The 12179-nt window shown below is 39.1% G+C and overlaps 1 protein-coding gene across 1 annotated transcript in view; it reads left to right on the top strand.

Annotated features, from left to right (window-relative positions):
* Positions 1-12102: 12102 nt before the first annotated feature.
* Positions 12103-12179, top strand: part of Stx11 (syntaxin 11) — a 46484-nt gene continuing 46407 nt past the window's right edge. Inside the window, exon 1 of the mRNA XM_047559464.1 lies at positions 12103-12162. The gene's annotated coding sequence lies outside the window, so the exon portion shown is untranslated. The remainder of the gene's footprint in view (positions 12163-12179) is intronic.

Raw genomic sequence — 12179 nt, 5'->3', positions numbered from 1 at the left:
AAATAACTGATGAAGTGAAGAAGGAAGAAAGAAAAGAAGGGAGGATGAGTACACCAACGGTGTTCTGGAATGTCGGAGGAAGAGGAGATTATTTCAGAGTAAACAGGTAGGAAGAAAAGCTTGTATCAAGGAGCCTTTCATAATGGGAAAATGTCAATGAGGAGAGGTAAGGGGAAAAAAAGAAGAAATTTCAGGAGGAAAAATTATACAAAGTCAGAGAAACCAAGAAGCCTAGAGATACCTTGGAGAACAGCAGGTGACCCCAACTGATAGTGACTTAGTCTTGGGCTACATGCAGGGAATACAGGGAGGTGAGTCTGACAGGTAAATTGAGTTTACATTGCTGAATCCTTTAAATGGCAGGCAGACCGAACTATGGGATTAAAAAGAGTGGAAGCCTCTTCAAGGCAGAAGGGTGACCATCTCACCACTGTACATAAGGGTACGTGCAGGGCATTTGGAGCAGGGGCTTCTGACTTGCAGTGGGAGGATTCTTGGGGTCCATGGAGTTTTAGGGATGGATAATGGGAAAACGTACACAGAATTTTGTCTACATCTTTGTATGTGCCAGTTTCTACTGAGAACATTCCACATCCTCGATGATTCTCAAAAACTGTGATACCCCTCTGTCTCCATAGGACTGCCTCAAGCCAGAGTCCAAATAGAAGCCAACGTATCTAAGTATTTTCCATTTATAAACAAAACTAAAAAACTGTTAGATATGCTCTTCATTCTGCCTCAGCAAATAGAACTTTCCAATGACAAAACTGACTAAAACTTGGCAAGATATAAACAAGATGACAAAGTACTTTTTTGTGTGTGTGGTATTAGAGATCAAACCCAGGGCCTTGGATATGCAAAATATACTCTATCCACACTGAGCTGCATCCCCACTCCACAAATTAGTTTTTTTTGCCTTCATTAAGCAAAATATTAGTTGTTATAAGATTTACAAAAAAAATTACAGTTTTGTTTTATGAATGATCATTTAAAGTGATAAGAATGAATAGTAAATAGTAAAATTTACTTTAAAAAAAAAAGGTTAAAGTTGGACATGGTGGTACATGCCTGTAATCTCAGCAACTCAGGAGGCTGACATAGGAGGGTCGCAATTTGGGGCCAGCCTGGGCAATTTAGTGAGACACTGTCTCAACATAAAAATAAAAAATACGATCCAAGATGGTGGACTAGAGGGAGGCTGCATTCCTTGTCGCTCTGTAACTCCGGTTTCAAGCAGAGGATATTTGTTTCTTTGTGAGGCAGTTTTTGCTGCTTATCGATTCCCTGGTGTTTACCCATTTGTCTGCTGTGATCACCTGCAGTCTGCCAGCATATCAACGCCTTTTTTGAGTGCAGATTGCTCACTGTCAGGCGCCTATCATCCACCATTTGCCTGCCTCTCGCCTGTCCATCGTCTGCCTTACACCTATCCATCACCCAACGCACAAGATTCACCTCCCAATCATCGGACAACAGTCAGCAAACTGATCGCCAACCGCCAGTGGAGCACCAGCTGCCTACTGTTGCCTGGAATTCACTGTTACAGTACCTGCAGGTTTGGTTACACATGGCTGCCGCCATTTTGAGACAACAGCCAGGCCCTGTAGGACCCCTGACCGGACTGACTGAGCCCCGTCTCCAGGATCCCTCAGCCCGACCGATCACTCCCTGCCTCTGGGGCCCTCACATCGACTGACTGCTCCCTGCCGCCAGGACCCCCAGACCAACTGACTGCGCCCTATCACTGGGACCCCAGACCAACTGATTGCACCCGGCCTCCAGGTTTCCACAACCACACCAAACACATCGGACCTCCAGGACCCCTGCCTGACCAACCGCATCCCGCCTCCAGGACCTCCTGCTGACCATGGCCACACCCTGAGCTGCAGCTCCCCATTTGCCAACACATTTTGAAGCCAGAGTGGCCATCTTGGATAATCCTTGAAGCCATAGCTCCGATCTTTAGGTGGGGCAAATCCCATCCTGAGACACCTGCTGGAGGCTTGAAGCTCATTGTCACGTACCTCTCATGCATCAGGCTACTGAACACTGGGAGGTTTCATTACTATATGACTGTTATACTGTAGATTTTCTTTTTTCTCCTTATAGAAAAAATTTAAGTTTTTATTTCTTTACTTTTCTTGCTGTCTTTTCCTTTTGTTTACCTGTTCCTTCAGAGTCTCTTTCTCCCTTTTTTGCATGCTAACATCCAATTTCTTTTGATTACTCTCTCACCCTTTCTATTGTCTAGAATTTACGTATAATCTTTTCTTATCCCATTAACAGCCACATTCTACATCCCTCTGCATCCTCTTTGTCCTCCATTAGAAACTGCAGACCTTATTGCAAATCTGTTTGTTTTATTGAAGATAATATTTTAACTCATTCTGTTTATTATGACAATTTTGTTATTGTCCTCATAGAGGCTATTTGGTGTTGTAGGATTGCATAGTGTCTGAAGTGGGCACTGCTGATATTGATCTCGCCTTAAAGAAAGGGTTTTGGAAACCTATAGGATCACTATAAGCCTATAGGGGGAAAGCTGCAATACCCCAGATCTGCACTGCTAGAGGGGAAGATACATGAACAACATGAAAAAAACAAGGGAAGAAAATGATCCAAACAAATCTAGATTCTATATTAATAGAATCCAATGACAGTATAGAAATGTCAGTAGAAGGACATTTAGTAGAAGAACATATAGTAGAAGAAATGTCAGAAAAGGACTTCAGATTATACATGATTAAGATGATTCACGAAGCAAAGGATGAGATAAGAGAGCAAATGCAGGCAATGAATGATAATACCAATAAGCTGAAAGAGCACCTTCAGGAAGCAAAAGATCATTTCAACAAAGAGATAGAGATTCTCAAAAAAAAACACCAAATGGAAATCCTTGAAATGAAGGAAACAATAAACCAAATAAAAAACTCAATGGAAAGCATCACCAAAAGACAAGACCAACTGGAAGACAGAACCTCAGACAATGAAGACAAAATATTTAATCTTGAAAATAAAGTTGCCCAAACAGAGAAGATGGTAAGAAATCATGAACAGAATCTCCAAGAACTATGGGACATCATGAAAAGACCAAATTTAAGAATTATTGGGATTGAGGAAGGCACAGAGATACAAACCAAAGGAATGAACAACCTAGTCAATGAAATAATATCAGAAAATTTCCCAAGCCTGAAGAATGAAATGGAAAATCAAATACAAGAGGCTTACAGAACACCAAATGCACAAAATCACAACAGATCCACACCAAAGCACATTATAATGAAAATGCCTAACATTCAAAATAAAGATAGGATTTTGAAGGCCGCAAGAGAAAAGCATCAGGTTACATATCGGGGGAGACCAATACGGATAGCAGCCGACTTCTCAACCCAGACTCTAAAAACTAGAAGGGCTTGGAACAACATATTTCAAGCTCTGAAAGAACATGGTTGCCAACCAAGAATCCTATACCCAGCAAAACTAACCTTCATATTTGAAGATGAAATAAAATCCTTCCATGATAAACAAAAGTTAAAAGAATTTACAAATAGAAAACCTGTGCTACAGAATGTTCTCAACAAAATATTCCATGAGGAGGAAATGAAAAACAACAATGTAGGTCAGCAAAGGGAGGAACTACCTTAGAGAAAAACCACTCAAAGGAGAAACCAAGCCAACTTAAAAACCAAAAATAAGCCAAATGACTGGGAATACAAATCATATCTCAGTAATAACCCTGAATGTTAATGGCCTAAACTCATCAATTAAAAGACATAGATTGGCAGAATTGATTAAAAAGAAAGACCCAACAATATGCTGCCTGCAAGAGACTCATCTCATAGAAAAAGACATCCACAGACTAAAGATGAAAGGATGGGAAAAAATCTACCACGCACATGGACTCAGTAAAAAAGCAGGGGTTTCCATCCTTATATCAGATAAAGTGGACTTCAAGCCAAAGCTAGTCAGAAGGGATAAAGAAGGACATTTCATATTGCTTAAGGGAACCATAAATCAGGAAGACATAATGATAGTAAATATTTATGCTCCAAACAATGGTGCATCCCTGTACATCAAACAAATCCTTCTCAATTTCAGGAATCACATAGACCACAACACAATAATTCTGGGTGACTTTAACGCACCGCTGTCACCACTAGATAGATCTTCCAAACAAAAACTGAACAAAGAAACCATAGAACTCAATAACACAATCAATAACCTAGACTTAATAGACATATATAGAATATTCCATCCATCAACGAGCGGATTCACTTTCTTCTCAGCAGCACATGGAACCTTCTCGAAAATAGACCATATGTTATCCACAAAGCAGCCCTTAGGAAATGCAAAAAATAGAGATACTGCCTTGTTTTCTATCAGATCATAATGGATTGAGAGTAGAAATCAATGACAAAATAAAAAACAGAAATTACTCCAACACATGGAGACTAAATAATATGCTATTGAATGAAACATGGATAACAGAAAACATCAGGGAGGAGATAAAAAAATTCTTAGAGGTCAATGAGAATGACGATACAACATATCAAAATCTCTGGGACACTATGAAAGCAGTACTAAGAGGAAAATTCATTGCATGGAGCACATTCCAGAAAAGAATGAAAAGTCAACAACTAAATGACCTAACATTACAGCTCAAAGCCCTAGAAAAAGAAGAACAGAATAACAGCAAAAGTAGTAGAAGATAGGAAATAATTAAAATCAGAGCTGAAATCAATGAAATTGAAACAAAAGAAACAATTCAAAAAATTGACAAAACTAAAAGTTGGTTCTTTGAGAAAGTAAACAAAATAGACAAACCCTTAGCCACACTAACAAAGAGAAGGAGAGAGAAAACTCAAATTACTAAAATTCATAATGAAAAAGGAAATATCACGACAGACACCACTGAGATACAGAACATAATTATAAGCTACTTTCAAAATCCGTATTCCAACAAAATAGAATCTACCGAAGACATTGACAAATTTCTAGAGACGTATGCTCCTCCCAAACTGAACCAGGAGGACATACAAAATTTAAACAGATCAATATCAAGCAATGAAATAGAAGAAGCCATTAAAAACCTACCATCCAAGAAAAGCCCAGGACCAGATGGATTCTCAGCTGAGTTCTACAAGACCTTCAAAGAAGATCTCATTCCAATACTTCTCAAAGTATTCCAGGAAATAGAAAAGGAGGGTACCCTACCAAACTCATTCTATGAAGCTAATATCACCCTCATACCCAAACCAGGAAAAGACACATCAAGGAAAGAAAATTTTAGACCAATATCCTTGATGAATATAGATGCAAATATCCTTAACAAAATATTGGCAAACCGTATCCAAAAGCATATTAAGAAAATCACGCACCACGATCAAGTGGGGTTCATCCCTGGAATGCAAGGATGGTTTAACATCTGTAAATCAATAAACTTAATCCATCATGTCAATAGACTTAAGGATAAGAATCATATGGTTATTTCAATTGACGCAGAAAAAGCATTCGACAAAATACAACACCCCTTCATGCTCAAAACACAAGAAAAAATAGGGATAGTAGGAATATACCTGGACATTGTAAAGGCTATTTATGCTAAGCCTATGGCCAACATCATTCTTAATGGAGAAAAACTGAAACCATTCCCTTTAAAAATGGGAACAAGACAGAGATGTCCTCTTTCACCACTTCTATTCAACATTGTCCTCGAAACTCTAGCCAGAGCAATTAGGCAGACTAAAGAAATTAAAGGGATATGAATAGGAAAAGAGGAACTTAAGTTGTCATTATCTGCTGATGACATGATTCTATATTTAGAGGATCCAAAAAACTCTTCCAGAAAACTTCTAGACCTCATCAATGAATTCAGCAAAATAGCAGGCTATAAAATCAACATGCATAAATCTAAAGCATTTTTATACGCAAGTAACGAAACAGCTGAAAGGGAAATGAGGCAAACAACTCCATTTGCAATAGCTTCATAAAAAATAAAATACTTGGGCATCAGTCTAACCAAAGAGGTAAAAGATCTCTACAATGAAAACTACAAAACATTGAAGAAAGAAATTGAAGAAGACCTTAGAAGATGGAAAGATCTTCCATGTTCTTGGATAGGCAGAATTAATATTGTCAAAGTGGCCATACTACCAAAAGTGCTATACAGATTCATGCAATTCCAGTTAAAATCCCAATGATGTACCTTACAGAAATAGAGCAAGCAATCATGAAATTCATCTGGAAGAATAAGAAACCCAGAATAGCTAAAACAATCCTTAGCAGGAAGAATGAAGCAGGGGGAATCGCAATACCAGAACTTCAACTATACTAAAAAGCAATAGTAACAAAAATGGCATGGTATTGGCACCAAAATAGACAGGTAGATCAATGGTACAGAATAGAGGACATGGACACAAACCCAAATAAATACAATTTTCTCATACTAGACAAAGGTGCCAAAAATATGCAATGGAGAAAAGATAGCCTCTTCAACAAATGGTGCTGGGAAAACTGGAAATCCATATGCAACAGAATGAAACTAAACCCCTATCTCTCACCCTGCACAAAAATCAACTCACAATGGATCAAGGACCTCAAAATTAGACCAGAGACCTTGCATCTTATAGAAGAAAAAGTAGGTCCAAATCTTCACCTTGTTGGCGTAGGATCAGACTTCCTTAACAGGACTCCCATAGCACAAGAAATAAAAGCAAGAATCAACAACTGTAAACAAGCTGTGGAACATGAAATACCATCCAGTGAAAAAGAAATCGGCTCTCACACCAGGAGAAGACACAGAGGAACTTAAAATGCATTCTGTTAAAAGTACGGTGCCCGTGTGAAAAGGCTGCCTGCTATATGATGCCAACTCTGTGACATCCTGGAGGAGGCAATACTATGGAGACAGTGAAGAGACTGGCGGGTGCCCGGCTCTTGGGCAGAGGGGAGGGATGAATAGATGAGCATGAGAGACTGTTTCAGGACAGTGAAACTCTTTTGCATGATACTGTACAAGTGACTACTGTTTTTTACCATGTCATTGTACATTTGTCAAAGTCAATTAGAGAAAACACGCGCACACACACACACACTCCTAAATAATACACAATACAGCATAAAGCATGGCGCCTCATGTAAGTTCTGGGTTCTAGTTAATATGACTGTGCCAATATTGGCTCATCAACTGTAACAAATGGATAGCACCAATGTAAGGGGTTACTGTAGAGGATCTGGGGAGAGGGAGTGCAAGGAGCAGATGGGGTATTCTGTGCTTGCTGATTTTTCTTGTAAATCCAAAATTGCCTCTCTTAAAGCCTGTCAGTTAAAAAAAAATTAAGAAGCAAAAGGTAAATTATAATTCATTAATATAAAATCTTGAAAGATTTTTTAAAAATTTTAAATAGATCAGAATTTTATTAATTAATTCATGCATTTTAAGCTGTTATAAGGTTCATGCCTTTTTAGGATTGCTATTTCTTCCTGACTAAATTGTCTCTTGATCATTATAAACTGTTCCTCTTTATCTCTAGCACACTCTCAGGTGTGCCTTTGATCATATCATAAAATAGTATTTTTCTTGTAAGCAGTATGTATTTGTTTTTCTTTTTTCTCAGTCTGAAAGTATCTGCCCTTCAATTGCAGTGATTAGACTACTTGTATTTAACGTGATTATTTATGTGTTGAGTTGAATCTAACATCTTGCTATTTGTTTTCTGTTTGTTCTATCTATTCTTTGTTCCCTTCCCTCTTTTTTTGCTTTCTTTTGGAGCAATTGAGTATTTTGATAATTTAATTTTTTTTCTCCTTTGTTGACATATTAGTAATAACTTGTTAGGATTTGGATATGAGATGTCCCCCTAAATGTTCTGTGATCATGCAGGAGTATTCAGAGGTGAAATGATTGGATTATGAGAGCCACAACCTAATCAATCAGTCCTAGCCTGAATGGACCTACTGGGTGTTAACTGCAGGCGGGTGGGGTGTGGCTGGAGAAGTTTTGTCATGGGGGCCCTCCTGGTAGGGTGCATCTTCTCTGAAGCCCCTGTACCCTCTCTGCTTCTTGGCTGCCATGGATGGAGCTGTGGTCCTTTGTGCTTTCCTTTCCAGCATCATGCTCTCCTCATCTCAGGCCCAGAGCAATGGACTCAGCCGATCATGGACTGAACCCTGGAACCATGAGCCTAAATAAACTTTTCCTCCTATCCAGCCAGGTGGGGTGGTGCTTGCTTATAATCCCAGCAGCTCAGGAGGCTGAGGCAAGTTCAAAGCCAGCCTCGACAACTCAGAGGGGCCCTAAGCAATTTAGTGAGACCCTGTCTATAAATTTTAAAAAGGGTGGGAGGCTGAAAATGTGCCTGGGGGGAAGTGGCTCAGTGGTTAGGCCCCTCTGGGTTCAATCCCTGGTACAAAAAACAAAACAAACAAACAAAATAACCCTTCCCTCCTCTAAGTTGTTCTTCTTGTCAAGTATTTTGGTCACAGCAATGAAAAGCTGACTGACTCATAATTCATTACTTTTTCATTTTAGTAGTTGTTTATGGACTTACAATATTGCTCTTTAACTTGCTGCATTCCGCCTTTAAGGGATATATCACTTTGCATAAGGATAAGAACTTCATAGCAGTATTCCATCCCAGACTTCATGCTATTATTTTTATATACTTTGTGTTAACACAGTTTACAAGCCCACACTACATTATTGTTTCTGTTCAAACAGCTAACTACTTTAAAAATATGATGAGTGAGCCAGGCACATGCCTGTAATCGCAGTGGCTCTGGAGGCTGAGGCAGAGGATTGAGAGTTCAAAGTCAGCGTCAGCGACTTAGTGAGGCCCTAAGAAACTCAGTGAGACTTTGTCTTTAAATAAAATACAAAAAAGGGCTGGGGATGTGCTTTAGTGGTTAAGTGCCCCTGAATTCAATCCTCGGTGCCAATAAATAAATAAATAAACATATATATTTATACATGTTATATGTAATTAATGATGTATATGTATGTATATATATATAATGATATATATAATTAACAATAAGGAAAACAATATCTGTATCCATGTGGTTACCATTTCTGGTGTCTTCATTTGTGTGTGTGTGTGTATTGATCCATATTTTCACCTGATATGATTTTCCTTTTGCCTGAGTGACTTCCTTTAACATACAGTATGAGTTTGCCAGTAATGAATTCTTTCTTTCTTTTTTTTTTTTTTGGTCTCTCTGGAAGTATCAATATTTCACCTTAATTTGTGAAAGACATATGCACTTGGCATATAGGTTGACAATTTATTTTCCTTTAGTAATTTTTCTTTAGTATTCCAGGTTCTTTGGTGCATTATTTCTGATGTGAAGTTTGCATGTCAATCTTATCTTTTTTCCTCTCCATACAATGTGTTGTTCCTCTGACTACTTTTAAGATGTTCTCTTTGTCACTGGTTTGGAACAATTTGGTTTCCCTGGGTCTTGGTATACTTTCCTTCATGTTTCCACTCAAGTGTTTTCTCATCACCCTTTTCTGTATGATGGGTTGATTTCTTCTTTACCTTGCTGTTAGCTTTGTATGGAGGTCTTTTATTTGAGCTCCCTCACGTAAGTTTTTTTTATTCTTAGTGCCATATGAAATAGAGATGTCTCTTACAATTACATAAAATATATTAATAATCATTTGATGAAATAAAACATATTATTTTATTTTGCTTTCCAGCAGTTGGGCATCCAGTCCTTCTCACAAGGAGGACACACAAGCAAGATACAAACTGAGAAAGCCCTACTCCAGACCAGCATTCCTGACTGAGAGGATGTCCCGCCTTTCTGACAGATGCCCTGGGATCAGACTGTGGCAGGCCTGGAATACCACGTGCAGGACTCAGTCACCTAATCCAGTCTCCTTTCCCCTGTACCATCCTTTTCAATGTAGCACAACCATACACAGGCCAGTGTTTCCAACTATTCATTGATGTGTGCAGGGATCCAATTGTTTACAAATTTGAAAATTCATTTTGATGTTAATATGAACAATTATAATTCAGGATTATCATCATACTCAACTTTATAGCTATGTAGTCTCACCATTAGCATCTGGTGACAATTGCAGAGCAACGAATCAAAGCCTGACCTCCAAGTGAAGCTCAAATCATGTCAGGGTTATCTGTAGCACTAAAGAAAAGTGGGGCCAGCTGAGCCTCTACACAGCCCATAGCATGTCGGTATGGACAGCAAAAGAACCTGTGCCTTAGAACTATGCTGCATGCACGCTGGGGGAGGTGTCATGCAGTCTTTCAGTTCGTTAGCCCAAGGTATGATCATAACTGTTATGGTTTAGGTAGGAGGTGTCCCCCAAAAGCTCATGTGTGAGACAATGAAGAAGGTTTAGAGGTGAAATGCTTGGGTTACGAGAGCCTTAACATAACCAGTGTATGAATCCCATCTTAGGGATTGACTGGGTGGTAACGGCAGGCAGATAGGGTGTGGCTAGGGGAGGTGGGCCCTGGGGGTGTGCCTTTGGGGCTTATATTTTTTCCTTGTTGAGCAGAGCATCTCTCTCTCTCTCTTTCTCTCTCTCTTTCTTTCTCTCTCTCTCTCCTTTTTGGTGCAATGCCCCAAGGCACTTTCCTCTACCACATTTTTCTTCCATGATATTCTGCCTCAACTTGAGCCTTGAGGAATAGAGGCAGACTTCTATAGACCAAGACCTTTAAAACAGTGGATACCAGGGCTGGGGTTATAGCTCAGTTGGTAGAGTGTTTGCCTCACAAGTCCCAGGCCCTGGGTTCAGTCCCTACTACTGCAAAGTAGAAAAAGAAAAAAAGCAGTAAACCCCTAAATAAACTTCTTCCTCCTGTGATTATTCTTGTTAGGTCTTTTGGTTGCAACAGTGAAAAGGCTGACTAAAACAGTAACTATTCAATAAAGACTTTCATTAAAATAAACTCATTTTGCTACTCTACTTTAGGGAGTGTTAAGGTTTGGATATGAGGTGTCCCCCCAAAAGCTCATGTTAAGCAATGCAGGAATGTGCAGAGGTGAAATGATTAGATTCTGAGAGCTGTAACTACATTGTGGATTAATCCACGGGGTGACTTTAATAATTTGAATAGATTACTGGGTGCTACCTATAGGTAGGAGGGGTATGGCTGGAGGAACTGTCACTGGGGTGTACCCCTGGGAGTTATATATATCTTGTCCATGGCTCCTCACTCTGCTTCCCTGCTGACTTGTACTGAGCACCTTTCCTATGCTATGCCTTCTGCCATGGTGCGCTGCCTCCCTTCAGACCCAAAGCCATGGAGTGGGCTGATCATGGACTGAGACCTCTGAACCCTAAGGCCAAATTAAACTTTCCTTCCTCTAAGTTGTTCTTGTCAGGTATCTCGATCACAATGAAAAGCTAGTATGGGGGGAGTTTTAATTAATGATTGACTCATTCATAAATCATGGATGGGTGATTCAATATTAATCTATTGTTTAAAAGGAAATACCATAACAATGAGAAAGAGGGGGTCACTCAAATGACTGTTTATTGTGTTCAAACTAAAATGAAATCATAAGTAGTGAAATACAAAAATGTTCAAAAGTGATTTTCTACTTTTAGAACAAAGCTTTGTAATTTTGTTTCATCAAAATGACACTAAATTGTTGCTGTATGATCAAATTTATAGTTTCAATGTGTATTGTTCTGAATCTTATGGTTTTTTTAAGAGGGTCTGTAGCCATAAGGAATTTATAAAATGTTTAAGTGACATTGTATTTACATTATATTCAAGCAACATTATTGTAGAAATGATTTTACAACTTCAGATGCCATAACCATATATTTTTTCCTTGAAGAAGGTCCTGCTCATCAATTAAGTTGGAGAGATGATGTACCAAGTTCATGGAAGAAATAAGGCATGAATAAATTATTTTCAGCACCCAGCTTTGCAGTGTAATCAATTATGAATGCTGATGTGCATGGGGGGGCATTTGTTTTGTAAATGTTACTTTGCAAGTAGGGATACAGAGTTGCAGCAAAGGTTCCTGTTTCATAATTCATCTTTGTCCATCACCCACTTGAGAACAGCAGGTTTCAAGCAATCTCATGGGGATGGTCCACTTTCAACATGCAGCCCTAGGGGTATAAGGCCAGGCAGGCTCTTCCACAGATTCCTTCCTCAGCACTGGAGTAAGGTAAGGAGATGGGGACA

The sequence above is a fragment of the Sciurus carolinensis genome, chromosome 7, assembly GCF_902686445.1.
Source record: "Sciurus carolinensis chromosome 7, mSciCar1.2, whole genome shotgun sequence".
NCBI classification, from domain to species: domain Eukaryota; kingdom Metazoa; phylum Chordata; class Mammalia; order Rodentia; family Sciuridae; genus Sciurus; species Sciurus carolinensis.
The sequence above is the reverse complement of the archived record's forward strand: the minus strand, read 5'-3'. Positions and strand labels throughout refer to the sequence as shown.